The sequence below is a fragment of the Sus scrofa genome, chromosome 1 (assembly GCF_054392235.1).
Source record: "Sus scrofa isolate SSC_HxYL_T2T_F1_AM1 chromosome 1, Sscrofa_HxYL_maternal_Yorkshire_Landrace_v2.0, whole genome shotgun sequence".
Lineage (NCBI taxonomy): Eukaryota > Metazoa > Chordata > Mammalia > Artiodactyla > Suidae > Sus > Sus scrofa.
The window spans coordinates 227,878,428-227,895,297 of record NC_139383.1 but is presented as its reverse complement, the minus strand read 5'-3'; the positions used below and the strand labels follow the sequence as shown (position 1 = coordinate 227,895,297).

At 36.2% G+C, this 16,870-nt stretch overlaps 1 long non-coding RNA gene across 2 annotated transcripts in view; it reads left to right on the top strand.

The window, feature by feature from the left end:
* The window catches only part of LOC146407037 (uncharacterized), a 107,299-nt gene that overhangs the window by 58,343 nt on the left and 32,086 nt on the right, over window positions 1–16,870 (top strand). Inside the window, exon 4 of one of the 2 annotated variants that reach the window (XR_014822314.1) lies at window positions 270–3,172. The exons of the other annotated variant lie outside the window; for it this stretch is intronic. This is a non-coding gene — a long non-coding RNA (uncharacterized LOC146407037). Of the gene's footprint in view, window positions 1–269; window positions 3,173–16,870 lie in introns of those variants that run through there. 2 annotated transcript variants of the gene reach the window in all.

Below are 16,870 nucleotides of genomic sequence, written 5' to 3'. Positions count from 1 at the left end.
GGTGCATGCCAACTGAGTAATCCAATGAGAGTTTAACAAAGTTTAGAATGCTGTGGGAAGTGTGTAGGAAACCATGAGGGAGAGTGCAGTAACCCACTAGCAGGCAATGTAACCTCATCTAGAGCTGATGGCTGTGTGGACACGACCACTTCATAGGTTTTGTGACCACCTGTCAAGGGACCTCAACAGCCCCATGGTGACCCTCCAGGTAGGGACCCTCACCTTCACGCTCTTTCCTTCTTTCCTCCCGCCCTGCATTCTCCTGCCAGGGCTCCCTGGTGACCAGTTCCAGGCAGAAGGCACACAGGCCAACCTCCCAGTGCACGGGGAGAGTGGAGAGGAGCAGAGAGTGTACAGAAGGGCAAATGGAAGACTCGAGCTCAAGTCCTTCACCTGCACAGGCTCTGTTAATCATTTTATATAGTCACCTCACTTGATCTCACAGCAGTTGTATAACCAAAGTGCTATTAATGCCCCCTTTTATTAATGTGGTTAAAGGATTAGTGATATTGAATAACTTCCTTTGGGTCACACAGCTAGTAAATAGTGCAAAAATCCAAAGCTATCTATTCACCTCCATATCACTGCACAAGACTTCCTGGTGACATCTTTTCCTTGTTATTCGTATTTTAACAATTTTCATTGTTCATGTGTCATGTTGCCAACTACTGAAAAATCCCCCCAGTTCTACTCTAGCAGCTCGTATATAAAATGTGCTCACTCAATGTGTTCATTTTCTATTTGACTTCTGCTTTGGGGGCGGCAGCAGAAGCAGGGAGTCCAGGTTTAAGAGTTGGGTCAGTCAGTTGTTTACTTGCAGGAAAGCTGATAAAACAAGGCACCTGACTCAGAGTCCATGGTTCACCTGGCAGAAGGGAAGGCTCATGAAGTCAAGACTCTCAGACATCCCAGAGAGTAATTTTATAGAATCTTAGATTTCTAACTAATGCCTGCCTCCTCTTGGATATTCAGTCCATCTCCTTGACCTCTGAGTAAACACATCAAGAGAGTGTCAGACCAAGAGACTTAGGGAAGGGTCCACAACTGCCTTGAGTGATTCTTTTTACTACCTAAGAGTTTCATTTCATGGCTGAACTTTGACAAGCCTTGGTTTGCCCACTGATAACATGAAAGTGGGTAATGCAAAATATAATAATCTCCATAGTCTCCTTGAAAATTCGTAGTGCTTCCTGAAGAAGGTGCCAAGCATTGCTGTTGAAAGAAATAGGAGCAAACTTAGACTTCCTAAGTTAACTTAGTTGAATTTCCAATATGTAAAAGTCAGGAGAAGGAAATGTGTGTTGGAATCTTTAATCAGAAGACAAAACATGAACGATGATTCAGTTAGGGAATAATGTAATTTGGAAAGTGGAAATAATGGACTAAAGGCTATACTTATTCTGGAAAATGAAACAGAAAGAGATGAAACCCAAATGCCTTTTTTTTTTTAAAGTTAATCCCATTACTCACAAAAGCTGAAGTTGTCCCTTTTATTTAAGCCTTTGAATCATTACTCCCTCCAGAAGTTTTTAATTGAGTTTGTAGTTCCATAGAATTGCCCAAGTTATGTACAGTATTAGATTTACTTTAATTTTATATATTTTAGATAATTTATATATAGTTTTTCTTCCAGCTTTTATGTTTAGGATTTTTTAATAGTCAAAGAAGATAGTTGGAGTATAAAACTCAGTTTCAGAGGGAGCTTGCTCTGGATGTGGCTTTCTCTCTCAGCCTATTATAGAAGCACAGGTGTTGTGGGTCTAAATTCTCTGTTCACTGCACCTGTCCTGCCGCCCCTGACTTCCCCTCGGCTACTTTCGCCTAGGATTCCCCCTTTCTGCTCTCATGACACCTTAGGTGTGCATCTGTACCATTCTTCTGTGGCTTCTTGTGCTTGTACAGTACATGTAGAGGGTCCTATGGGTAGATAGGATGTCTCATTGATCTCACTAGCCAAATATGCCCAGATATAGTAAATACTCAATAAATGATTGTTGAAAAAAATAAATAGATCCTCTCACCTGCCTAATGAAGCCTAGCTACTCCCAGAAGCTCCATAGGACCCTCTTCAAGACTGCAGGTGGAGGAGGTAGTTGCCTAAATGAATTTGGCCTACTGAAAATTTCCTGCTTCCTATAACCTTGCCTGAAATTTCTCCCTTTGTCTCTATTTTCTTTAGTTTAAGACATAGAGAAGCTTTACTCCCACTTAAAATGCATATGTACTTTGAAGAGGTAACTCTTTAAACTGTATGAAGGTGTCAGTCTTATTCCAAACCTTTCAATTTGGTATAAGTCCCTTTGTGACCTCCAGTTCTGGGAGAGGTGTTGTCACAGGAGAAAGTAGAGATAGAGTGAAAATATAGCCTAAAGGAGTGTGCAGAGAAGGGGCAGCTGGAGACACAGAGGGAAACTTCTAATTAATTTTGTGTCACCCTCACCAGACTGGTTATTAATGTCTTTCAGGAAAGTCCTAAAAGCATCTTCCTTTCCAGATTTGGCCTTTGTAAGGCCTTCTAAAAATGATGCCTGGGCCTTTGATGTCTAATTCTAGTTGAAAAGAAAAATAATGTAAGAAATGACTCTAAGGGTGAAAATTGCAGGTTAGTAAAGAGGGTAGTGCTGGTAGAATTGGTAATTAGTTTGGGAGACAGGCCTTTCTGCTAGCCCTCAAATCCTACAAAGTGCATGGCAGTTAGCTTGATCTGCCTACTTGTAAGACTAGCCATGGGTAATGCTGTGACTTATTGGTAGAAATAAGTAGAACTGTCTTGGTTTGTCTGGGACTGTCCCCATTTTATCACTGAAAGTTTCTTATCTTGGGAAACCCCCAGTCCTGGGAAATCCACAGTATTTGGTTACCCTAAAGCACCTAAATGTGAAAGTAGATTATGGTATCTTAATTTTAGCATTAGTATTCCTGCTAACTTGGTTTTCAGTACCTGAAGGGAAAAAATACATTTTAAAATAAGTAAACAACTAGCCCGGTTTGGGAGGATGTCAGCTTTGCTGTCTCATTTCGATAAGGCGATCTTCTAATCAGCAGAGAACTCTCAAATGTGTCTATAAAAATAACAACAGTTACATAATTAAACTTCCCTGGCCTAAACCACTAGTAAGACATTGCCACATTTTAGCCTAGTGTGTGAAGATAAATGCTTTCCATCTGAAAATATGTTGCATTACATGCATCAAAAAAAAAGATTTTTATTTTTCTGACTTAGCATACTTTTATGTTAATTACAAGTTCTATCATTTTTCACCATATTAACAGAATACAGTTGACTTTTTGTTACAGAATATCATTTAAATGGACTTCTACTGCTATTGTTTACTGAATGATCTACACTGTGTTATTTCTTTTAAAAATGCATTTGAGGCCTCCTTTCATTTATAGCTTACCTTTACTTAATATAAACTTTCAAGAGTCAGCATCATTTATAGAACTCTAAATATAGAGAAGAGAGAGAAGAGAGAGAACCACCAGATGGCTGCTGGCCTTGTGACACCTAAAGTGCTACATTTATTTATTACAAGAATGTAGAGACCGTAAGCCTATTCACGGATCACAAATCAATAATAATATCCACCTAAGCCATACATTAAAAAAAAATTAAAACACATTACTAAATAGCTCTGGGGTTAAGGAGAAAATCAAATGGAGACTACAAAACATGTAGAGATGAATGGATACAGAAGTATTACTTTACAAAATCTGTGGTATATAGTCAACATGCTACTCAAAAGGAAACCTATAGCCTTCTGTATTAGAAAATAAGGAATATTGTAAATAAAGTAAGCAGGCTTTCAAATCAAAACTTAATCTCCCAATCTAGCAGTCAAACAAAAATAACAATATCAACACAAAAGAGAATGGAAAAATGTAAAAAACGTAATAACAATATAATGCAATAGAAAGTGATAGTAGAGGCAGCTGAACTTGAGAAAGTTCTCCTTTTACATAACGATCTCAGCTCCCTCTTCTCAGATTTGGATACTCACCTCCAGCCCAATGGGTACTTCAGTAAGTAGAGACAGAAGGAGGCAAGCAGGAAATCTATGATTAACTGTGGGAGACTGTGGAGGGGAGTATAATAACACATTTACTAAGATATATGTCAGATATTATGGTAGGCAGGTTATATCTGTTTTCTGGTTTAGTAATATACCTCTTTCATTTGCAGATGAAACATTGAAACACAGAATGGCTTAGTAATTTCTTCCACTTGATCGAGATAGTAAACAATGGAGCTTGGACTTGAATTCTAAAAGAGTTACTAATGGAGTTTAATTCACCACATGCTCTCAGTTAAAGATGCCATTGGTGTTAGGAATATCTTGTTTTGAAAACGCCTGTCTATCTGGGAAGGTCATGGGATGGGCAGTCATTCACATTTTAGAGTGAAATGGTTTAAACAGATTGCTTTCCTCTCAACACCTAGCTGAGGTTAGCTGTGTTAAGAGAAAGGGATATTTGAAATGTTTGAAGAGAGAGGAATAATGCAATGGGAGTGGTCCTGCTTTGGAGGCAAAGGCCCCCATCTGAATATGGGGTAGCTGAGATCCGGATGAGGTGCTAAGCAAAAGTGCAGAGAGGGAAGTGGGAAGATGGTAAAGATAAAGTCGGACTATTTCAAAATTCTGTCTAGGGTCAGCCCCACCCTCAAGAAGAGCAAGACAGGTTCTTCCTCTTTTCTCTCTCCTATACAAATCAGCCCCTATTTCTGAGACCAAGAGGTCCAGGTCCAAGAGCTGCTCTGGGGAAAATAGAATTGGAAGGCACTTTAGAGGCTATCCATGCTACTCACCATCAGGCCTCCCTGACACCCATATGGTCCCTAAACTATCCTGACATCCTTGCTAGAGCAGAGTGTTGAGAGACTTACTTCCTCATGGGACAGCCCATGTGCATTTTAGGCCTGAACTAATTGTTAGAAATCCTTTCTATCATTAGCAAAAATCTGTCTCCCTTCAACTTCCCCTCATTGGTTCTACTTCTGCCCTCTTGAATTGCCCAGTCTTTGTGGTATTTGCTCAAATGGAGTTTGATCTGTCATGCACAGTTATTTTTGGCTGATTCGCTAAGTTGATTAGATTCCTCTATAAACTCACTGCTTTTGGATCAAAGCAAATCTGGTAAAATGTTCTAGCAGTTATTTTTTCAGAAAGATTTTGCTACTATTCCTTAAAAAAAAAAAAAGAAGAATGCTTCCAATTTACAGATTCGCTTTGTGAGAACAGGCTTATATAAACATCCACAGAATAACCCACATAAAGCATCCACATAAAAAAAGAAGCCATCAGTGTATGTTTTCCTATTGTTCGGTACTGCTTGAAAGCGACCTCTCTTTTATGGCATAGTAAAGTAAGTAGATATTGAGAAGAAAAGATCATCTAGTTAACCAATGTCCCATGACACTTTAAATTTTAAAAAGTAACAATTAAAATGATAACAAAGTTCTTTTTTTCTTCCACACTTTTAGCTACAAAACAAAGCAACACCCATAATAGTATTTACTATTTGTTAGGAAGGGATGAAACTAGTACACTCATTAATTACCTTTGGCGTTGCAAAAATCTTCTAGAAATCAATTTAGTAATATCTATCAAGACTTAAAACATCGCATTCTTTGGCCTAGTAAGATCTCCTGGGAAATTGTTCCAAAGAATAATCGAAAGACTTAAAAAATATGTGATGAAAAATTGCAATCTTTTACAGGAAAATTATTTGTAATAGTGCAAAGTTGGTTAGAGCCTAAAAATCCAACAATAGGAAATGTTTGATTAGATTATGGCACATCTACTTACTGGGAGGTTAGACAGCCACTAGAATAATGATCATAAAAGCAACACTTTATATAATTTAGATGGTCCTAGAGGAAAAATATTAGGTAAATCATTGGTGTGGCGGCAGAAAAATGTTGAGACTCACTAGTTTATAGCCACATAAAAAATTCTTACGGTATACAAAAAATCATGTACACAAAGAAAAACACTGAAATTACTCTTAAGATAGAAAAGTTTTCTAATTAATCAAGATAATCCAGTGCCTAATTTTCAACCAAAAAGTACTATATAAATTAATTTTCTTCTGGATTATTGCTAAGAACTGCATTACTAACCTTAACCAGAAGAAATAGAGAACTATTATTATAAACTTTTTGGATAAGAATGTAAATGTGAAAGTCTCTCTCTGAAAATAAGCATCTCAGGGATATATACATATAATATTTATACACATTGCACTGCACTGGACTCTGGGAGGTAAAAACACTAATGTGGCTTGTTACAAATGAAAGAGAGGAAAAAGGAGCAGATGCTAGCAGAGTAAAACACTCCAGGTTCTCTGACCCCCAGAGGAAATTGAGAGCTGGATTCATCTTTTGGCCATTGGAGTGGAAGGCTAGCAGCTTGGTTAAATACAAACCTTCTTCCCTGCTCTTGCTGTTTCTGTTGGACTCTTACAGAATCTAGGATTTTCACACATTTTTTGACTTCTTCACTACGTTTTCCTTCTCCAACTTTATTATGGAAGATTACCTAGTGTTTTCTAGTTGTCTGTAGATCCCCATTGCTACTAGCAAGAAACACTGTTTATTGACCTGTGCTTGATTATTTGAGTCTCCAAAGCTTCTGGTCACTGCAGATTGTGGGACCAAGAGTTAATATAAGGATATGACTCAGTTTTCAAATATGTGTATGGCACTGAACACACAAAAATATGGGATATATTAGTCAGCTATTGTTACACTAAACCTAAATAACTGCCTCAAAACTCAGTGGCTCATTCAAAAACAATAATTTATTTTCCTTGTCCGTGGTTCCCAGATGAGCTAGTATTGCTGTTTCTGCAGGTCGGCTAGTCTTGTATCAAAGCTTCAGGGTGGGATCAGCTGTACTCTGTGTGCCCTCACAACCCCATTAGCTACCTGAGGTACATTTCATTTCCTAATGGATCACCAAGCACAAGAGGCTAAGTCAAACCACTCATTTAAGGCCTGTACTCACATTTGCTGTTATTCACTTGGCCAAAGCGATTCACATATATGACTATACCCAATGTTAATGGTATGGGGAATTAACTCTTATTACAAGTTCACGTGGCAGAGGGAAGTGGTGAGGAATTAAGAACAATTATCTATTTACCATGAGGAGCAGTGAAACAGATTAATTCAAATACTTCAAAAGGAAAACCTATTGACTTACAGAATAAATAGCATTATTTCCATCTGTGAAAAATAATCCATTTTTCTAATTAGATTGATGAAAATAATAAAGTGTTACCTATACTTATTTTAAAGAATATACAATATTTCTATATTTTAATGACAGTTCCTGCTTATGACTACGTTGGGTGTCTGGTGAAGTAGGAATTGGTTCAACTGAAGATATGTTTCTGATTTTGGATTTTATAGAGACACACACAAAACACTTGTTTTTAGGAGCTTGTAATCAGTGAGTAAAATGTGCCCTGAAAGGAAATCACTTGGTAAGAACTGCTATTTGGTAAGAAAAGATGACTCAAGAAAAGAAGTTCCTTGTGGTTTTAAAATTTACAATATTCTGCGTCTCTGTAAAAATAAGCCTGCTTTTGAAAAAGAAGCTGATTTAAGGTAAACATTTTTAACTAGAAGTTTCTCTTTTAATTTTTCGAAATGAGAACACTTCCCAGGAAAATTCTGTATTTTCTTTATATGAAAAGCAAAGTCAAAGGATAAATGAAATCTGAGTTGAAGCTGGATAGGTTTGTTTATTTGCAACAACTTTAAACTCTAGGAAAGGAGCTGATAGCTCAGGAAAAAAAAAAAAAGCAAGTAATGGACTCAAGGCAAACTGGTTAGGACACTTTTGTTTGATTTTTAAGTTAATAAAGGCCTTTATCCATTTTTTTCCTGTTTTTCTCTAATTAAGGTTAAAAACTGTAGAGATATGAGAAATTAGGGAAATAGTCAATAACAGAAAGATGGGGCAATTTCTGTTTCAGAAAATTCATCTAGTATTGCCTAGATGGGTAAAGGGGACACTAATACACGAGTCTGACATCTCTTGTCCCAGATTAGAGGACTTCCTCCTGAAATGCAGCTGTCACTTTAAAGCACAACATCTAGTTGCCTTTTTACATAGAAAAAAGAAATTGCAGATTCTGAATGACTAGCAATTATTCATAATTAATGAAGATAGCACAATTTTCAACACTCTAGTGAGAGTTGGCACTCTGGAAGCAATCAAATAAGGCAGGATCCATATAGCCTTAAGGGCTTTTTTCTCTTGAAAAGATAAAACTAGGCTAATTAAATGAGTAATAGCAATTATTTTTACAGTCAAAAGGACTGAAGGATTTAATTCATTGACTAATGCATAAGAGTAATATTTATGCTTTTCTAAAGGCCAGTAGTCAACACAAACTAAGAGAAGAAATTGTCTTAATGACATCTCAGCAGAGTTTGTATCATAACTTTAATTTTTCAGAGTACCTTAATAGCCATTATTTTATTTTATTTCACAGTAGCTTGTAAAGTTATCCAGGCATTTTTATAGCCATTTTAAAGATATGTCTAATAGGTTACATTTTCTAAATGAGGTGACAACTGCTTAATACCTATGCTTTAATTAGAATGTAAAATTCTTGAGAACATCTAAAATCTGATCCCTAGATTCATATAATGCCCTATGACTGCTCAAAGAAAGTGTGCTTCAAGTAACTTATTAAAATGCTTTAACTATGGGGCAGTAAAGTTCATTTTGTCATGTCTTTCTCATGTTTTTAACATTTAAAATGGATTAATTGTTTTAGCTAGAAAGCTACGTTCCACTGATCAGTATAAGAAGAAAAAAACACCTGGAAATGTAGGAAGTTTAAAAAATATAAAATACGTTTTTTGTTATGATATGGAACATTATAAATAACCTGAAAGGGCTTTCAGAGTTTCAATATCTGAAGTCAATTGTGTTTTTCCTATTAGGCTTGTTTATGTATAGTTTTCCTTCCAACATTTTATTAGAAAAATTGTCAGATCTGAAAGATTTGTACAAACAAAGTAAACCATAAAAAAAAAAAGACAGCCTATGGAATGCGGGAAAATAGTTGGAAACTATGCTACCAAAAATAGCTTTATCTCCAAAACATACGAACCACTTCTACAACTCACCACCACAAAAAAAAAAAAAAAAAAAATCAAAAAATGGCGGAAGCCCTAAATAGACATTTCTCCAAAGAAGACATGGATAGCCTGTAGGCATATGAAAAGATGCTCAACATCACTAATTATTAGTGAAATGAAAATCAAAACTACAATAAGATGCCACCTGCCATTAGTTAGAATGGCTATCATTAATAAGTCTACAAATAACAAATGCTGAGAGGGTGGGGAAAAAGAAGAACCCTTCTATACCCCGGTTGGGGGGAGGTAAATTGGTACAACCACTGTGGAAAACAGTATGGAGGTTCCTTAGAAAACTAAATATAGAACTACCATGTGATCCAGTAATCCCACTCCTGGGCATATATCTGGACAAAACTGAAATTCAAAAAGATACATGCACCCATTATTTTCATAGCAGCACTATTCACAATAACCAAGACATAGAAACAACCTCAATGTCCACTGACAGATGAATACATTAAAAAGATGTGGTACATAAGCACAATGGAATACTACTCAGCAGTAAAAGGAACAAAAGAATGCCATTCATGGCAACATGGTTGCAATTAGAGATTCTCATACTAAGTGAAGTCAGAAAGAGGAGGAAAAATACCAAATGATATCACTTACATGTGGAATCTAAAATATGGCACAGATGATCCTATATACAGAACAGACTCATGGAGAACATACTTGAAGGGCAAGAAAATGGGATGGACTGGGAGTTTGGGGTTAATGGATGCAAACTATTATATTTAGAATAGATACATGTAAGATCCTACTGTATAGAATAGGAAACTATATCCAATCTCCTAGAAGAGACTATGATGGAAAATAATATTTTTTAAAAAATGTACGTGAAATGTCTGTACAACAAATTATATATATTCATCATCTAGATTCTACAACTAGCAGTTGATTTACTCTGTCACATATTTATCCAACCCTCTATTTATTGATCCACCAATCCATCTTATTTTTTGATGCATTTCAAAGTGAGTTGTAGAATCAGTACTCTTCATGCATATCATTAATTAGAGTTCAATCTTTATTTATGGGTTTTTTTGAGGTAAGATTTACATGTAGGAAATGCACAGTCTTAAGGGTATCATTCAATGAATTTTGGCAAATGTGTATGCTTGGGTAACCTAAACCCCTATCAAAATATAAAATATTCCCAATCTTCCCAGTTAATTCATACTTCTTCCCAGACAATCCCCAAATGTCCATCCCTCAAAAGGCAATGACTACTATAATGTTTTTCAGCACAGTTTAGTTTAGTAGCAGGATACAAGCATTTCAATTTTTACATATCTTCACTGATATTTGGTATTGTCAGTCTTCTTATTTTAACCACTCTGATACATTTACATCACATTGATGATTTTGAGCCTGTATTCATGTGTCTGTGGCATTCCTATATCTTCCTCTGTGCAATCTCAGTTAAAATGTTTTGCTCATTTTTAATTGTGTTTTTTGCCTTTTAATAGTGAGTTATAGGTCTTTAAATATTTTGGAGTTATAGGTCTTTAAATATTTTGGAGATCAGTCTTTTGTCAGATATATGATTTATAGATCTTTTCTCCTAGTCTGTATCTTGCCTATTCATTTTCTTAACAGTGGCTTTTGTTGGACAATGTTGGCTTACTGAGTTATGTAAATCTTTCAAAAGTTGAACATTTTATTATACATAATTTCTGAGATGTTAATAGCACTACTAATCTTTTAAAAAATTTATTGAAGTATATTTGACTTACAATGTTGTATTAGTTTCAAGCGTACAGAAAAGTGATTCATATATACATATATCCATTCTTTTTTTTCCAAATAGGTTATTACAGAATATTGAATAGATTTCCCCATGCTATACAGCAGGTCCTTGTTAGTTATCTATTTTATACGTAGTAGTTTGTATATGCCAGTCCTGCCCCCCTGCTTTAGCCCTTCCCCTCAGAGTTTCCTCTTTGGTAACCATAAGTTTGATTTTGAAATCTGTGAGTTTGTTTCTGTTTCCTATTATATCATTTTTTATTAGATATCACATATAAGTGATATCATACAATATTTGTCTTTCACTATCTGATTTACTTCATTTAGTATGATAACCTCTAGGTTTGTCCATATTGTTTCAAATGGCTTTTTTTTTTTTTGGCTGCACTTGCAGCATGCAGAGGTTCCTGGACCAGGCTTCAAACCCATGCGTCAGCAACAATCAGAGTCAGAGCAGTGACAATGCCCAGATCTTTGCTGAGCCACCAGGGAACTCCTATTTCATTCTTTTTTATGGCTGAGTACTATTCCATTGTATATACATACCACATCTTCTTTATCTATTCCTCTGTTGATGGACATTTAGGTTGCTTTCATGTCTTGCCTATTGTAAATAGTGTTACAGTGAACATTGGGAGCACTACCAGTGTTAGCAGAAAAGTTTTTTAAATATTGAAAAGCTAATAATATGAAGCTAATAATGCTTACCAGATATAAGGATTCTGAAATTCTAATTTCTGCTTGAAATTTGAACTTTATACTATTAATTTTTTCTCTTGAAATGACAGACTCATTTACTTGCTTTTCAAGAAAATGTTTGCCATTACTCAATTCTGAATAACCATAATTTGTTTATCAGTCATTCTTTCAAGTAAAAACGGTGCTCTGTAGAAAAAAAAAGCTATTTCAGCTCACAACTCAAACGATCAATTGTTTTTTCTCAAGAAAGCTATCCTACTTCAATATGCAGCAGAAGTGCTTTATGTATACTTTTGATTTCATCATACAGAATATTTAAAAAGATGTGTAGTAAACATCTCAGTTAAAAAGTGAGTAGGGGAGTTACCATTGTAGCACAACAGAAGCAAACCCAACTAGTATCTATGAGGATGCAGGTTCGATCCTTGGCCCCACTCAGTATGTTAAGGATCTGTCATTGCCATGAGCTGTGTTGTAGGTTGCAGATGTGGCTTGGATCTAGCATTGCTGTGGCTGTGGTGTAGACCATATCTGCAGCTCTGATTTGACCCCTGGCCTGGTAACTTCCATATGCTGCGGGAGTGGCCCTAGCAAAGGCAAAAAGACAAAAATAAATAAATAAATAAATCTTGCAACCACACTCCTTGATATTTACACAAATACATTGAAAACTTATATCCATATGAAAACCTGCATATGAATATTTATAGCACTTCCAGCATAACTGCCAAAACTTGGATGCAACCAAGATGTCCTTCTTAAGTGAATGGATAAACCAATTGTGTTATATCCATACAATGGGATATTATTCAGCAATGAAAAGAAGCATTTAAGCCATAAAAAGACCTGGAAAACATTAAATGCATATTGATAAGTGAAAGAAACCTATGTGAAAAGCCTACATATTGGATAATTCCAACTATATGACATTCCGGAAAACGCAAAACTTTGGAGATGGTAAAAAAAGATCAGTGATTTATAGGGGCTGAAGAAGAAGGGGAGAAGGATGAATAGGTAAAGTGCAGGGGATTTTTAGATAGTGGATCTATTTTATGAGGTACTGTAATGATGGATATGTGACATTATGCAAAACCCAAAGAACTTTACAACACAATGAACCCTAATGTAAACTATGGACTTAAGTTAATACTAATGTATTGATATTGGCTCATCAATTGTAGTAAGTGTCCCACAGGAATGAAAGTCCTAATAAGGGGGAAAACTGTGAGTAGGGAAATGAGAGAGTATGTGGGAACTCTCTGTACTATCTTCTCAAGTTTTCTGTAAACTTAAAACTGCTCTAAGAAATAAAGTATTTAATTTAAAAAAAGATATATACTCGAGTCAAGATTTAGTAAAATGAATAATTTTTATGATTCATCAAGACATTCTTGGAGTTCCCGTTGTGGCGCAGCAAACATGAATCTGACTAGTAACCATGAGGTTGTGTGTTCCATCCCTGGCCTTGCTCAATGGGTTAAGGATTTGGCATTGCCGTGAGCTGTGATATAGGTTGCAGATGCAGCTTGGATCCTGCTGTGTCTGTGGCATAGGCTGGCAGCTGTAACTCTGATTCAAACCCTATCCTGGGAACTTCCATATGTTGTGAGTGCGGCCCTAAAAAGCCAAAAAAAAAAAAAAAAAATGACATTCTTAAATAAAGCTGGCTGCTTAAAAACAAACAAACAAACAAAAAACCCCTGAATTTCTGGTAGTGTAAAAGACAATGCCTACAGCTATAGTTTGTTGCCACTGCCTTGACTGTGGTAACGTGCCAGCAGTTTAACATACTATTGCTTTTGCCTCTTTAGTGTAAATGTCAACCAGTGAAAATGATGAATATTATTTTCTTATTTTGAAAATAGTTTTCACCTTGCAAGACTCCGCAAAAGGATTTCAGGGATCCCTAGAGGTCTGTTGGGCTATGATGTTCCTGGGTGTCATTTTCTTCCCAGGAACATCATAGCCCAACATTTATTCTGTTTGGAATTTGTTGGTATTCTTGAATCTACAAGTTTGTTTTCACTAAATATGGGGAAATTTCAGCCATTATTTTATCAAATGCATTTTTTGATACTCTACTTTTTTTTTATTCTTGTAGGATTTATTTAGATAAATGTTAAATATTTGACATTTTCCTGAAGCTCTGCTTTATTTTTTTTTCCTAATCTTTTTGTTGTTGTTGTTGTTGTTGTTTTCCGCTGGCTCTCAGCAAGTGGAAGTTCCCAGGCCAGGGATGGAAGCTGCACCACAGCAGTGACCTGAGCCACTACAGTGACAGTGCTGGCTCCTTAACCCACTATGCCACAAGAGAACTCCTTCCATTCTTACTTTTTTCTTCTTCAGCTTAGATCATTTTTACTTATCTGTCTTCAAGTTCAAAGACTCTTTCATCTGTCATCTTTAATATACTTTGAAGCCCATTCTGAGAAATTTTTATTTTTTCAGATATTTTATTTTTACTTCTCAACAGGAAATAGTATTCTAGTAAAGAATATTTTACTTCTAGAATAGAAAATTTAGTTGCTTTTTGGTCATTTTTATTTCTTTACTGAGATATCCTTTCCACTGTATGAGAATATTTTCCTTCACATCCTTAAGCATTATCATGCTTGTTGCTTTAAATCCTTCTTTGTTTATTACTATAGGTAAGTCAGCCTGGAGTTGGTCTCCACTGATTACCTTTTTTTCTTGTGGGTGCGTCGCATATTCCTATTTTTTTTGTACGGCTAGTAATTTGAAATTTACCCTGGACATTATAAATACATTGATAAGACTTAAATTCTGTAGGTTCCTTTGAAGAGTCCATCTTTTACTTTTTCATTTTTTCTGGGGTGTTACCTTGGGTGAGCTCAAACTTCAGACTTTGTCTTTCCTGTAGTGGGCAACAGCTTGAGTCTGAATATTTTAGCTTAGCTTAATTGAGCTGCTTAGAGTGTGCTGTGCAGGTGTAATTCTGAGGTCAGGCAAAGATTTGGGCAAAGTTTATATGGTCTTTACTGGGATATATCCTCTCTCTTTCCTGTTGCCATTTTCCCTAAACTAAGTCACCTAATTCTTTAAATCAGTAAGACTGCAGGTTTTGTACTGGAGTGTTGGTTGCTTAATTTGGAACTGACTGAGACTTGCCCTTAGGCAAGGAGCTGTAAAACTAGGAAACTCTCCCAGTGATGTTGCCTATTTCCACCTGGAAATTTGCCTTCCACCTGGCTTTGCGTACCCTCTAGTTTTTTCAGGTAGTTATTTTCTTGGTCAGCCAGCCTTGCTGAATGTTTGTCAGTTTTGTCTGTGTTTTCAAAGAAGTGGCTTTTGTTTTCATTAATTCTTTCTATTGTTTTTCTATTCTTCTATTTAAGTTATGCCAGTTCTAATCTTTATTATTTCCATCCTTCTGCAAGCTTTGAGGTTAACTTTCTCCCCAATTCTTTTTCTGTATTTTAAGGTAAAAATTTAGGTTATAAAAAAGAATGAAATAATGCCATTTGCAGCAATATAGATAGACCTAGAGATTATCATACTAAGACAAATGTCATATGATATCACTTATATGTGGAATCTAAAGAAGGATACAAAAGAACTTTTTTTTTTTTTGTCTTTTTAGGGCCGCACCCACGACATATGGAACCCCCAGGCTAGGGGTCCAATTGGAACTGTAGCTGCTGGCCTAGAGCCACAGCAAAGCCAGATCTGAGCCACATCTGCCACCTCATGGCAAGGCTGGATCCTTAAACCACTGAGCAAAGCCAGGGATTGAACCTGCAACTTCATGGTTCGTAGTTGGATTTGTTTCCACTGCGCCATGATGGGAACTCCCAAATGAACTTATTTACAAATGAGAAACAGTCTCACAGACTTTGGAAGCAAACTTATGGTTACCAAAGGGGAAGGGTGGGCGGAGGGAAGGACTGGGAACTTGGGATGGCATATGCACACTGTGACATATGAAATGGATGGTCAATGGGGACCTGCACAGGGAACTCTACTCAGTAATCTGTGATAACCTATATGGGAACTGATAAGATATGTGTATATGTGTAACTGAATCACATTGCTGTACAGTGGAAATTAACACATTGTAAATCAGCTATATACTTCAACATTTTTAAAAATTAAAAAATAAAAATAAATTTAAAAAATTTTTAAGTTAAAAAACAAAATATTATCATTGCTAGAAAAGGAAGAGAGACAGACAGGCATAGAGAAAATTATATTCTGAATGGCAATATCCAGAGAAAATGGCAATTTTCCAGAGAAAATTATATACCGAATGGCAGTATCTACAGTATACTCCCAATCCAACTTAAAATATCAGATATTTCAATCAGAGAAACATTCCCATATCCTCATAGATCACATTTTTTCAAACTCCTACACAGACTTAATCATTTCAAATTTGAAATAATGTTTACAAATTTTATTTGTCATTTTATGCTTTATTATATATGTATGCAAAGTAAATTAAGCCATCTGTACTATTATTTTCTTTTCTTTTCTTTTTTTTTTTGTCTTTTCGCTATTTCTTGGGCCGCTCCTGCAGCATATGGAGGTTCCCAGGCTAGAGGTCGAATCAGAGCTGTAGCCGCCGGCCTACGCCAGAGCCACAGCAACACAGGATCAGGGCCACATCTGCAACTTACACTACAGCTCGTGGCAACGCTGGATCCTTAACCCACTGAGCAAGGGCAGGGACCGAACCCACAACCTCATGGTTCCTAGTCGGATTCGTTAACCACTGCACCACGATGGGAACTCCTGTACTATTATTTTCTGTTTTAATATTTAAATTGCATCATTGTGCCAATTAATTCAGCACTGTATGATTCATTTTCAGAATTGGAGAATTCCCTAGTGCTGGGATATGCTAAAATGTATCATCTATTCTCCTGCCAATGGACAATTATTTCTAAATTCTTATGATTTCAAATACTGTTTCTTTGAGCATTCTTGTACATGCCTCTAAGAGAAAATATTCACCATTTCTCTAGGGCATAAACCTGGAGTAGAATGGCATGGATGAAGCATATGCAGCCCTTCAATTTTATTGGGCTCTCAATAACTTGAATGATTTTTTAAAAAAATATATATATTTCTTTGCTATAGCTATGGCATGTCGAAGTTCCTGGGCTAGGGAGTGAACCCACACTACAGTTTCAACCTGCACCACAGCTGCAACACCAGATCCTTAACCCACTGTGCCAAACAGGAACTTCCTTCATTTCTTTTTTAATGTAAGCACTTATAGCTATAAATTCCCCCATG